Source organism: Triticum dicoccoides, chromosome 3A (assembly GCF_002162155.2).
Source record: "Triticum dicoccoides isolate Atlit2015 ecotype Zavitan chromosome 3A, WEW_v2.0, whole genome shotgun sequence".
NCBI lineage: Eukaryota > Viridiplantae > Streptophyta > Magnoliopsida > Poales > Poaceae > Triticum > Triticum dicoccoides.
In genome coordinates, this window is record NC_041384.1 from 656,327,593 (window position 1) to 656,338,485 (window position 10,893).

Consider the following 10,893-nt stretch of genomic DNA (forward strand, 5'->3'; position numbering starts at 1 on the left):
CGGGGTAGAATTTTCGCAAACAGGGGATCCGCCAGACATCATATTCCCAGATGTATCAGAGGGAGACGATCTGTTGCCTGATGTGAGGATGTCGAGCTGGGTTATAAATTCAGAGACGGGGAAATACTCAACCCCTACACAAAGCCACAAGCCAAGATCCGAAACACACACCTGCACCATGGAGAACCTAGGTGACCGCAAGATGAAGAAGGCCATGACCGAGAGCAAGCTGGAGGTGGTCACCTCGAACAGCGATGAGCGGGTGGGCAGAAGGATGGAAACAGGGTCATCCTCGCATGGTGGCCAAGGGGAGGCCTCCCTTCCGGTCCCCTTGCCGTGCCCGCGGGTGAGGCCGGTGCATCAACGCACTCCGGTTGTGGAGCTGGACCTGACCAGAGCCAGGGCGGCCATACGCACGCGCTGGCTCGCCGTGGGATACTTCTTCTCCGTCCTGCCATTCAGCACGGTGGGCCTCTTCGGCGAACTGAAAAGCAAGTGGGGACTGCGTGGCCGCCTCAACTACACCCCCCTCCGTAACATCGTGTCAAAACCGGCGGATCTCGGGTAGGGGGTCCCGAACTGTGCGTCTAGATCGGATGGTAACAGGAGGCAGGAGACACGATGTTTTACCCAGGTTCGGGCCCTCTTAATGGAGGTAAAACCCTACGTCCTGCTTGATTAATATTGATGATATGTATCCGTATCGCCAAGCTTGCCTTCCACGCCAAGAAAAGTCCTCTCCGGACACGGGACGAAGTCTTCAATCTTGTATCTTCATAATCCAGGAGTCCGGCCGAAGGTATAGTCCGGCTATCCGGACACCCCCTAATCCAGGACTCCCTCGGTAGCCCCTGAACTAGGCTTCAATGACGACGAGTCCGGCGCGCAGATTGTCTTCGGCATTGTAAGGCGGGTTCCTCCTCCAAGTACTTCATAGAAGATTTTGAACACAAAGGTAATGTCCGGCTCTGCAAAATAAGTTTCCACATATTGCCATAGAGAGAATAATATTTACACAAATCTAATCTGCTGACGTATTCCGTAGCGTGACATCACACCACGACCAAGTCTTTATTCGAATCGTTTTACCGTTCCATCTCAGCGCGTTTAGCGATGCGGTTTCCTTGTCACGTCTTGTCAAAGCAGAGATCGTGTTCCCTCATTCCGGGATTCTCATCAATACGGCGTGGGTAACCCAACCGCGCCATTGATTACGGCGCTTGGGAGATAAGCGAGTTTTACTAGACTGGTGGGGACGCATAGTCGCGTCCACCCATATAAGGGGATAAGAATCCACTTTTTCATCCACGCCTTCTTCCTTCTTTGCCTATCCATTTCCGCGCACTCGAGCTCCAGCGCCCAAGTCCGCACACCCCACCTCAACCTTCTTCAACCATGTCCGGAGCGGGAGGCAAGTGGATGGCCTCCTCCGTCACGGAGGGACACATCAAAAAACTGAGGAGGGCCGGATACTTGTCTAACGACATTGCGCACCGGCTTCCCGAAGAGGGGCAGCTCATCCCCACCCCTAGGCCCCATGAGAGGGTGGTGTTCCTCCCCCATTTCCTCCACGGACTGGGCTTCCCTCTCCACCCATTTGTCCGGGGGCTCATGTTCTACTATGGCCTGGATTTCCACGATCTGGCCCCGAACTTTGTCCTCAATTTATTGTCATGTGCGAGGCTTTCTTCTGCATCCGCCCCCATTTCGGCCTATGGCTCAAGACTTTCAATGTCAAGTCGAAGGTGGTGCGTGGCACCCAGGCGGAGTGCGGAGGTGCCATGGTGGGCAAGATGCCCAACGTCCTATGGCTCGAGGGATCCTTCGTGGAGTCCCTAAAGGGGTGGCAATCGGGGTGGTTTTACATCACCAAGTTGCGCGACCCTGAATGGGTCGCAGCCCCCGAGTTTCGATCCGGACCCCCTACGCGGCTCACCTCCTGGAAAGAGACGGGCCTGTCGTGGGGTAAAAAAGGAGAGCTGATCGGACTCCAAACATGCGTCCAAACCCTGGTGGACAAGAAGCTCAAACTTGTCAACGTAGTCCAGGTTATGCTCATCCGCCGGATCCTCCCGTGTCAACAACGGGCTTTCAACCTGTGGGAGTTCGACCTGTGGGAGTTCGACCCGGCGCAGCAACGAACTCTGAGCAGGCTCTTCGACACAACGTACGAAGATGCCTGGAAGGTGCTTTTCAAGGGCGCCGAGGCCCCCGCATCCGCTACCGAGGATCGCGGATTCAGCACGCAGCGTCGCGCTCGTGCGGTAAGCTGTTTTTACCTTTTACAGGGTATTAGTTTTTCATAGTTTGACTCCATGCGGGATCTAAGCTCCCTTACCTTTAACAGGATTGGCAGAAGATGTCCGGACAGATCAACTGTCCGGCTCCTTTGCCCGAAGGCCCAGCGGACGCTCGCTTAGCGAAGCTGCTGGTTCCGGCATCCTACGTGGTGCCGGAGAAGAAGGCCAAGAAGAAGGCCACGGGGACTCGAAAGAGTGCCCGGCGCCTGGGGGTGTCGGATTCATCATCCGACGACTCCAAGACGCACTCCTCTCGTGAAGACAAGGAGGAGGAAGAAGAGACCTCTCCCCCTCCAGCGGGGGGAGAGAAGAAAAGGAAGGCCGCCCCAACTGGGGAGGCTGAAGGGTCCAAGAAGGGGAAAACCCTTCCTCCGGACGGCTCCACCAACACCGACGACGGCGAAGAGGAGTGGCCGCACATGGCCAAGCCCCTGGCGAGATCGTAAGTATTCGGACACCAGAGCAATTCATAGTGTTCCTTTCTTGCACAGCTCCTCCTTACGCCGAATATGACTATGCAGTCCGCCCAAGGCCGGGCTCGACGAGTCGTTGAGCGGCTCCCTGGATTCGTCGGATGTGAATTCGCTTCCGACGGCTTCCTCCCCCTACCCTACGGACGACGCCGAGGTGGCGTCCCAACAGGTTCCAAGCCAGGAGGAGGTGGTCCTGGAGGCGCCGCAAGGCAACCTCCCGGACTCCAGGCGTAAAGGGGATAGAACCCCCAAGGGCATCGCGCCGGAACCTTCAACGGTTCCGGACTCCGGTAGGCAGCCTCCTTCCAAGAGGGACAAGCCTACCGAGCCGGTGACCTCCGTTCAACCGGAGGCACCGGACAATTTGCTGGAGGTGCTTAAAGGCGCCTCCATCAGCGAGGAGCACCGCACTATTATGAGTGCGGTGATCGGGAAGGTTCAGTCCACCAAGAGCGGACTGACTGAAGCTTGTGCCAGCCTTCTAACAGGCTTTAAGGTAAGTAAAGAATAAAAATATTACCGCATAGACAGTAGCCCCTGATGCTCTATTCGGCGTTCAGAAAGAAAAGCCGAATAGAGAATCTAATAACATTCGCAGGAGTCTAACATAATCAAGTCAATATGCGTATACAGGCTTCGCTGCTGGCCTCCGCCGCACTGACTGCGGAGGTGGATACGCTGAAGCAAAACCTCGCGTGGTCCGAGAACGAGCTCGGCCATGCCAAGAGGCAACTCGAGGAGAAGGAAGGTAAGTAATACCTTGCGCAAGTATATAGAGAAGATGTGGTTGCAAAAAATGACAGGATCGACGTGCTATTATAGGGGCCACGACCGAGGTGGCAACCCTTAAGCAAGCGCTGTCCGAGGCCGAAAACAGAGCGGCCGCGGAGCGCACAGAGAGAGGGAAGCAGGAGGCGCGGGTGGAGGAGGTGCAGAAAGATCTCCAGGCTCTCGTGAAAAAACACGAGACTTTGGAGCTTGACTCAAAGACGCAAGCGTCCGAGCTTGCGGCAGCCCTCAAAAGCGCGAAGTCTGCCAAGGCCGAAGCCCAGAAAGCCCTCCAGGAAATTGGAGCGATGAAGAAGATAGCGGTGGGTAAGGCATTCATTATGCAAAGCAAGCACGTGAAAGTGAATTACTTGTTACTTACCCGAGTCCGGAGCTCTCCAGGAGCATTCGCAGATTTGCCCCACAGTGCGTCTGATGCCGCCGCCTACTACCGAGCCGAGGAGGGGAGCTCGACGGAGAAGGTGTTCTGGTCTCAGTATGCTGAGGCCGAACACCTAGTGCCTTTGAGCGAGCAGCTGAAGCAAATGGTCGAGCTCCACAAGGTGGCCGAACAGGCCATAAAGGGCCTCGTAGTTCGGCTTTGGCCTGGAGAGGCTCTGCCTGGGAGCTACTTCGGGCTGGTGAGGCGGCTGGTGGATGCCTGTCCACGGCTTGAAGCAATCAAGCGCTCCGTCTGCATCGAAGGTGCCCGTAGGGCGCTTGCCCGTGCTAAAGTGCACTGAGGCAAGATGGATGCGGAGAAGCTGGTGAAGGACGGGTCGCCGCCGGGAAGGAGCATCGCATCCCGGAAGCGTATTATGAGGGCGTCCTGAAGGGTGCCTGCCTTATAGCGGATGAATGCTCCAAAGATGTAATTTTTGAGTAAACTCGCATTTGTGATCCTGTACGCTGAAAACTTGTTCATATGCGCTAAGCAACGCTTTTGAATTTAAAATATTACCTTCTGTGCGGCTGTTTATCAAATTTGAGAGATGGCGAGTCGTCGGCTTCTGCCCCCATGCCACGAGTGCTGGGGTGTTCGGGATAAACATGAGCGCTCTTTTCCCATTCTTGGGTCCTTCGAGGGAGGCGCTCAACACAACGAACAAGGCAATCGGACTATAATGCTTGAACACTCTCACTTAGCCATAGAATTCTATAATTTTAAATTTTGGCGAAGCCCCTAGTGTTCAGAAGACTGAGTTCGGGGCGCTATCGACGCCTAGGCCGGACAAAGCCGACTCCTCGCTCTAAGCGGCATAAGTCTTTAGGGACTCGAAAACCTCTCGAACAGCGACCAGCTCTCGCCTCATCATGACAGTCAGTTTTAGCTTTCTCTACTGAGGTGCTTAGCCCAGCTCAACTGGGGCACAATCGCAGTAGTTCTCCTAGTGCTACCTTAGCCGATATAACGGAACGTAAGGTACCAAAACATAGGAGCCGGGCAAACCCAACTATTGACCCAAGACATGATTCGGAGCCGATGCATATAATGCTATAAGTTCGGGGTGCCGCACTTGTGAAAGTGTTCGGACTTCTCACACCGTATTGTGGGGTACTTAAGCCCCTGGCGTATTGGCCGTACCAAAGTGTACGGGTGCAACATGTCATTAATGAATATATATTCGTAAAAAAGAGTAATGCAATAATAGACAGAAGTTATGCATTGTTTATTAAAAAAGCTGCGATCAAAGCAGAACGATACAAATAGTTCGATAAGCAAAAAAATAGGACTATTTAACGTGTCCTTTCCAGGGGTGAGCCGCGGAATGGTATGTGAAACAGGTATACTGCTCGTTATAGAGACCATCTTAGAGTTCCATAGTGCGGCGTAGCTTTCTGCTTGCCTGGTTGTATCGTTTGTGCGGCAATTGTACTGCCGGACAAGCCTTCCGAAGAATGAAGTCCTGAAAATAAGAGAAAATTGAGAAATTGTCACATCCCTAGTCTGGTATGACCTAGACTAGCTAGTCAGTTGTGCATCATTTTTAAATTCCATTTTAATTTTGAAATGAGGATTTGTGAAACCCTCAGAATCATCTCTGAAAATGACCCAAATAAAAATTGCTCCAAAAAGGTCCAAGAAAATGCTCCTGTTGCTCTCTGAAAATATTGGACAGAGATAAAAATCAAACCAATATTTTTAAGAGCTCATAAGTATTTATTTTGGGCATTTGGATTTAATGCATAAATATTTGCATTGGAAATATATTAGTTATATATATTAATATATGTCCAAAAATTATGCCACATGTTGGGGAGCTCTGGAATAATGCCACTAGTTCCTACAAAAATGGGCATAAGGAAATAAATTGATTTAGTATTATTACTAAATCAAAACATATGTCAGAATATTAGAAAAGAGACAAAAAGAGGAGAAACTTACCTGGGCCTCCTCCCTGTGCAGCCCAGCAGCAGCCAGCGCCGGCCCAGCCCACCTGGCCCCCTCCTCTGTCGTCTTCCTCCCCGACAGGAGGACGGGCGCGTGCCCGACGCGCGTGCGCTCCGCCGCGCCACGCCACCTCCCTCTCTGCCTGCCTGCCCTCTCCCCTCCTCGTCTGGATGCCCCGGAGACGCCACGCAGCTACCCCGACCTCTCTCGCACTCTCCCTCGCCCTCGTCCTCTCCTCTGTCACTCTCTCTCTCACGGCCGAACGCCACCGACGCCACCGCTCGCCGTTGCCGCGGCCACCACCTCCCCCTCTCCCTCTCTTCGAGTCCGGTAGCTCCGCCACGTCGTCCACCACCTCTCCGTCAAGCCGTGCCTCACCGGACGCCCCGTGGATCCGTCGCCGTCGCCTTCTTCACCTCCGGCCGCCGTGGATCCCCATCGCCGCCCCGCCGTCTCCAGTGCGTCCCCGAGCCCGCTTCGACGCCCGCTGCAACCGCGGTGAGCTCCGCCACTGTTCCCCTCTCTCCCCTGGTCGCGCTCGCCCTCTAGTTGTCGTCTCCACCATGGCCGAACCTTCGCCGCCGCCGAGCTCGCCGTCGACGCAGCTCCGGTGACCATTTGGTCACCCCGGCGAGTCCAACAAGCTCGTAGGGCCACGTAGAGCATCCCTAGTGCTTTGCTTCTCCCGTTTTCGCGCTCCAAACGCGCTCTCGTGCACGACCGAACTCCGGCAGCCGCAGCTGAGCTCGCCGCCGTCGACTCCGGCCACCCCAGGCCCAGCCACGGCCACCGCCCGACGCGCCATCGAGCTGGCTCTCCAACGCGCCTAGCCGCGCGCCATTTGGAGCACCACAGAGGAAACCCGGGGCACAAGTACACCGCGGATCTCGCCGGCGACTAACCGCCGGCGGGTTTGACTTGTTTGACCTGGGGTTTGACCCCCCAGGGTCGCTGACTAGTGGGGCCAGGCCCTGCTAATTTTAGTTAAATATTAACTAAACCTAATTAGCCACTAACACTGACCAGTGGGCCTCGACCCCCCCCTAATCCTTTAATTAAGCAAATAACCCCATGTTAACTAACTATGACACTGACGTGTGGACCCCACACGTCAGGTTTGACCCAGTCAGCCGCAGTTGACTTGCCGATGTCATGCTTACTCAGTGCTGACGCAATTATTTATTTTCTGGAATTAAAATAAATCAGGAAATTCCAGAAAATGATTTAAACTTCAAAAATTCATAGAAATTCAACCATAGCTCAGATTGAAATAATTTATATATGAAAAATTATTAGAAAAATGCAACCTTTCCATCTGTACTAGTTTCATGCATGACAAACCAACTTATACATGCTGTTTATGGGAAAACACATTATGGCATATATAAGAGCCTACTATGGAAGTGCATTTGAGCTTTTGGGTTCAAATGGATTTCAAACCAAATGAATACTAGTTGCATTAGCTCAAACAACATCACATCTTCATGCCATGTTCATGCATCATATTGTTGCATATGCTTGCGTATTGATTGCCGGCACCGTTCCTTCTCGATAGGTCCTGCTCCGGAGCCGTTCCAGAGTACCTGTCTGTGAAGCAGTGCCTCCTCTGTTGATCTACCAGGCAAGCAAACCCCCCTTGTTCATTCCGATAAAATCCTACTCTCTCGCTCCTACTCTCAGTTATTGCATTAGGACAACAACGATTCATCTGCTACTTTGTGCTGCGGTAGTTGAACCCATTCCTCTGCATGACCTGTCATTGCCACAGTAAATAGTTGAAATCCACTAGCATGTGTAGGAGTTGATTGAGCCATGTTGTGTTCCTACCATGCTATGCCTGCTATTGCTTAGAGTTGTGTCAGGTCTGGTTCATTGGGAATGAATTGGAGTGTTACGATATGTTCTGATGCTGAGAGTGAAGTGTGTGAACACGATTTGGTAAAGGTAGCGGTGAGAGGCCATGTAGGAGTACATGGTGGGTTGTCTCACTGGAACCGTCCTTAAGCACTGAGTTCTATGTATGTCGTCCAATGACTAGCTACTACCACACATTGGAATGCTTAAGTGCCCCTCTCGACTTATTAGCCAACTTGATCTCTGTCCAGGAGTCGCAACTAGTTTCTGGTGTTTGTAGGTAGTGCTATTTTTCTACCAAGTGGCACCCGTCAGGGTGGGCTTGGGACATACTAGGCACACGTGGCCCGGTGTACCGAGTGGCACCCGGATGGTGGGCTCGGGAACCCTGCACACATCGTTTGGGGCCGTGAGCGACACCCCGGCCGGATCTCCTTACGGATGGAATCCGAATAGGCGATAAACCTGGGCTAGAGTCTTGTGTGGTTAGTCAGGTCGTGGCCGACACCCTCGCCAGGCTTCCGCTTGAAGGTTGCCGAGATACATGACGTGTACATGGCGGTAAGTGGCGAGAGCGTGTGTGAAGAAGTACACCCCTGCAGGGTTAACATGATCTATTCGAATAGCCGGGTCCGCGGTTATGGACTTCTTGGATGCTTACATGGTACATAGACAACTTGAAGTGGATACTCTAAAATGCTCAAGACAAGTGTGAGTGCTATGGATGGCCTTCTCGTAGGGAGACGGGAATGAATCCATAGTGGTGTATTGTGTGGTGTTTAGTGGACTCGTGTGCGCCATATCACCTCAAAGAAGTTCTGGTAGTCATAGAACAGGATAGCCACAGAGTCAAAGCTGGCTTGCTGCAACTAAACCCCACATTACCCACTTGATACAAATGCATGTATGATAGGATCTGATGTAAGTCTTGCTGAGTACCTTTGTACTCATGTTGCTTTATTTATGTTTTTGCAGCGGACACTTCGGTCTTGCTAGTGTTCTCATGGACTTCGACAAGTAGCTTGTACCTCAGCTACGATCTTGATCGGACGTTGTAGATAGTCAGGCTTTCAGCCTTTTTCATTTATAGATGTCTGTACTCAGACATGTAATGCTTCCGTCTGTTGCTTGATTGCTCTGAATGTTGGGTCATGCGACCCCTGTTTGTAATGAATGCTATGATGGCTCTTCTGAGCCTTTATCTATATGAGTTGTTGGGTTATGCTGTGATGCCATGTTGTACAACACATACTTGCATGTTATGCCTACGTGTAATGTGTATTGCTATGTGTGGGATCTGACTATCTAGTTGTTTATCCTTAGTAGTCTCTCTTACCGGAAAATGTCTCCTAGTGCTTCCACTGAGCCCTGGTAGCTTGCTACTGCTCCGGAACACTTAGGCTGGCCGGCATGTGTCCTTCTTCGATCATGTGTCTGTCCCTTCGAGGAAATGTCACGCGATGAATACCGGAGTCCTGTTAGCCCGCTACAGTCCGGTTCACCGGAGTCCTGTTAGCCCAGTGCTACAGCTTGGATTCACTCGCTGATGACCGACACGTTCGTTGCTGGGTCGTGGATGCCTGTCCCTGTAAGTTAGTGCCACTTTGGGTTTACGACTAGCCATGTCAGCCCGGGCTCCTTATCATATGGATGCTAGCGACACTATCATATACGTGTGCCAAAAGGCGCAAACGGTCCTGGGCAAAGGTAAGGCGACACCCGTGGGGATACCGTGCGTGAGGCCGCAAAGTGATATGAGGTGCTACATGCTAGATCGATGTGGCATTGAGTCGGGGTCCTGACAGCCTTGGTATCAGAGCCTGACTGCCTGTAGGATTACCAAGCCAAACTGGTCGAAGTTGAGTCTAGAAATTCTTTAGTTATGTAAGGGAATTGATTGTGGGAAGGAACGTAAGGCTCCTTTTACTCCTTTACCTCATGGCCTTCTGATCTGAGTCGTCCTATCTTTCCTACGGGGTTAAGGAACTAGGCTTTCTCTTCCGTCTATCAGGATCACGTGTTACTACTCCGTAGTCCCATAGGATTGGTTGATCAGAGTCATACCCCAGTTTCGAGTACTTCCGGTGTAGCCTGTTTAGTTTGATCTCAGAACCTTGAGTGATGATGTTGAGCATGTACTACCCCATTTTAGCAGGATGTCTCATTCTAAGCATTTTACTTCCGTTATGCTGCCGGATTTCCCTAGGAGTTCGAGAGATACTAATTCCTTGTCCTACATTCTACAGTCTATAGTTGATGCTGACTCCGTCCCTGGTTTCGTTTCCCAGGATGTCATCAAGTTCTATTGTTCGTAGCCAGAACCATGGATATGGTAGGGATGAGGATCCTCCCGACCCGCCTTCGTTGACAGAGTTCATGTTAGAAATGGAGAGGAACAAGCGTGAGTCTAACCGCTTGTTGGCACGTATCAAGGAGAACACCGCACATCAGTCCAATAAGTCTGCGACCATTCATGACTTCATTCGCTTGCACCCACCTACCTTTCATCATTCCATCGAGCCACTCGATGCAGATGACTGGCTCCGTAGCATCACTCATAAGCTACGTTCCGCGAGCGTAGCTGAAGATGACAAGGTCACTTATGCCACATACCACCTGGAAGGTCCTGCTAGTCTTTGGTGGCAGAACTATGAGGCTATGCTTCCAGCTGGCCAGAATCCTACCTGGAGAGATTTCACTGAGGCTTTTCGCGAGCATCACATTCCTGAAGCCCTCATCGATCGCAAGAGAGAAGAGTTCTGTAGTTTCACCCAGAGTAAGATGGCTGTTGATGCTTATAGTAGAGAGTTTGAGAACCTCGCTCGCTATGCCACAGAAGAAGTGTCCACGGACGCCAAGAAGCAGGCTAGGTTCCGGAAGGGTCTCAACCCCAAGTTGCGTCGTGATCTCCACCTGCATCATTGTGATACATTCCAAGCCCTTGTGAACAAAGCCATCAATGCAGAAACAGCTCAGCTCACCTACGAGGAGTCTCGTAAGCACGCCCGTGATTTGGGATCTTCTTCCGGTTCTAGTTCTCAAAAGCGCCGGATTTGGGTTCCAAACTCCGCTCTTCCTTCCGGATATACACCGAGGCCATCCCATG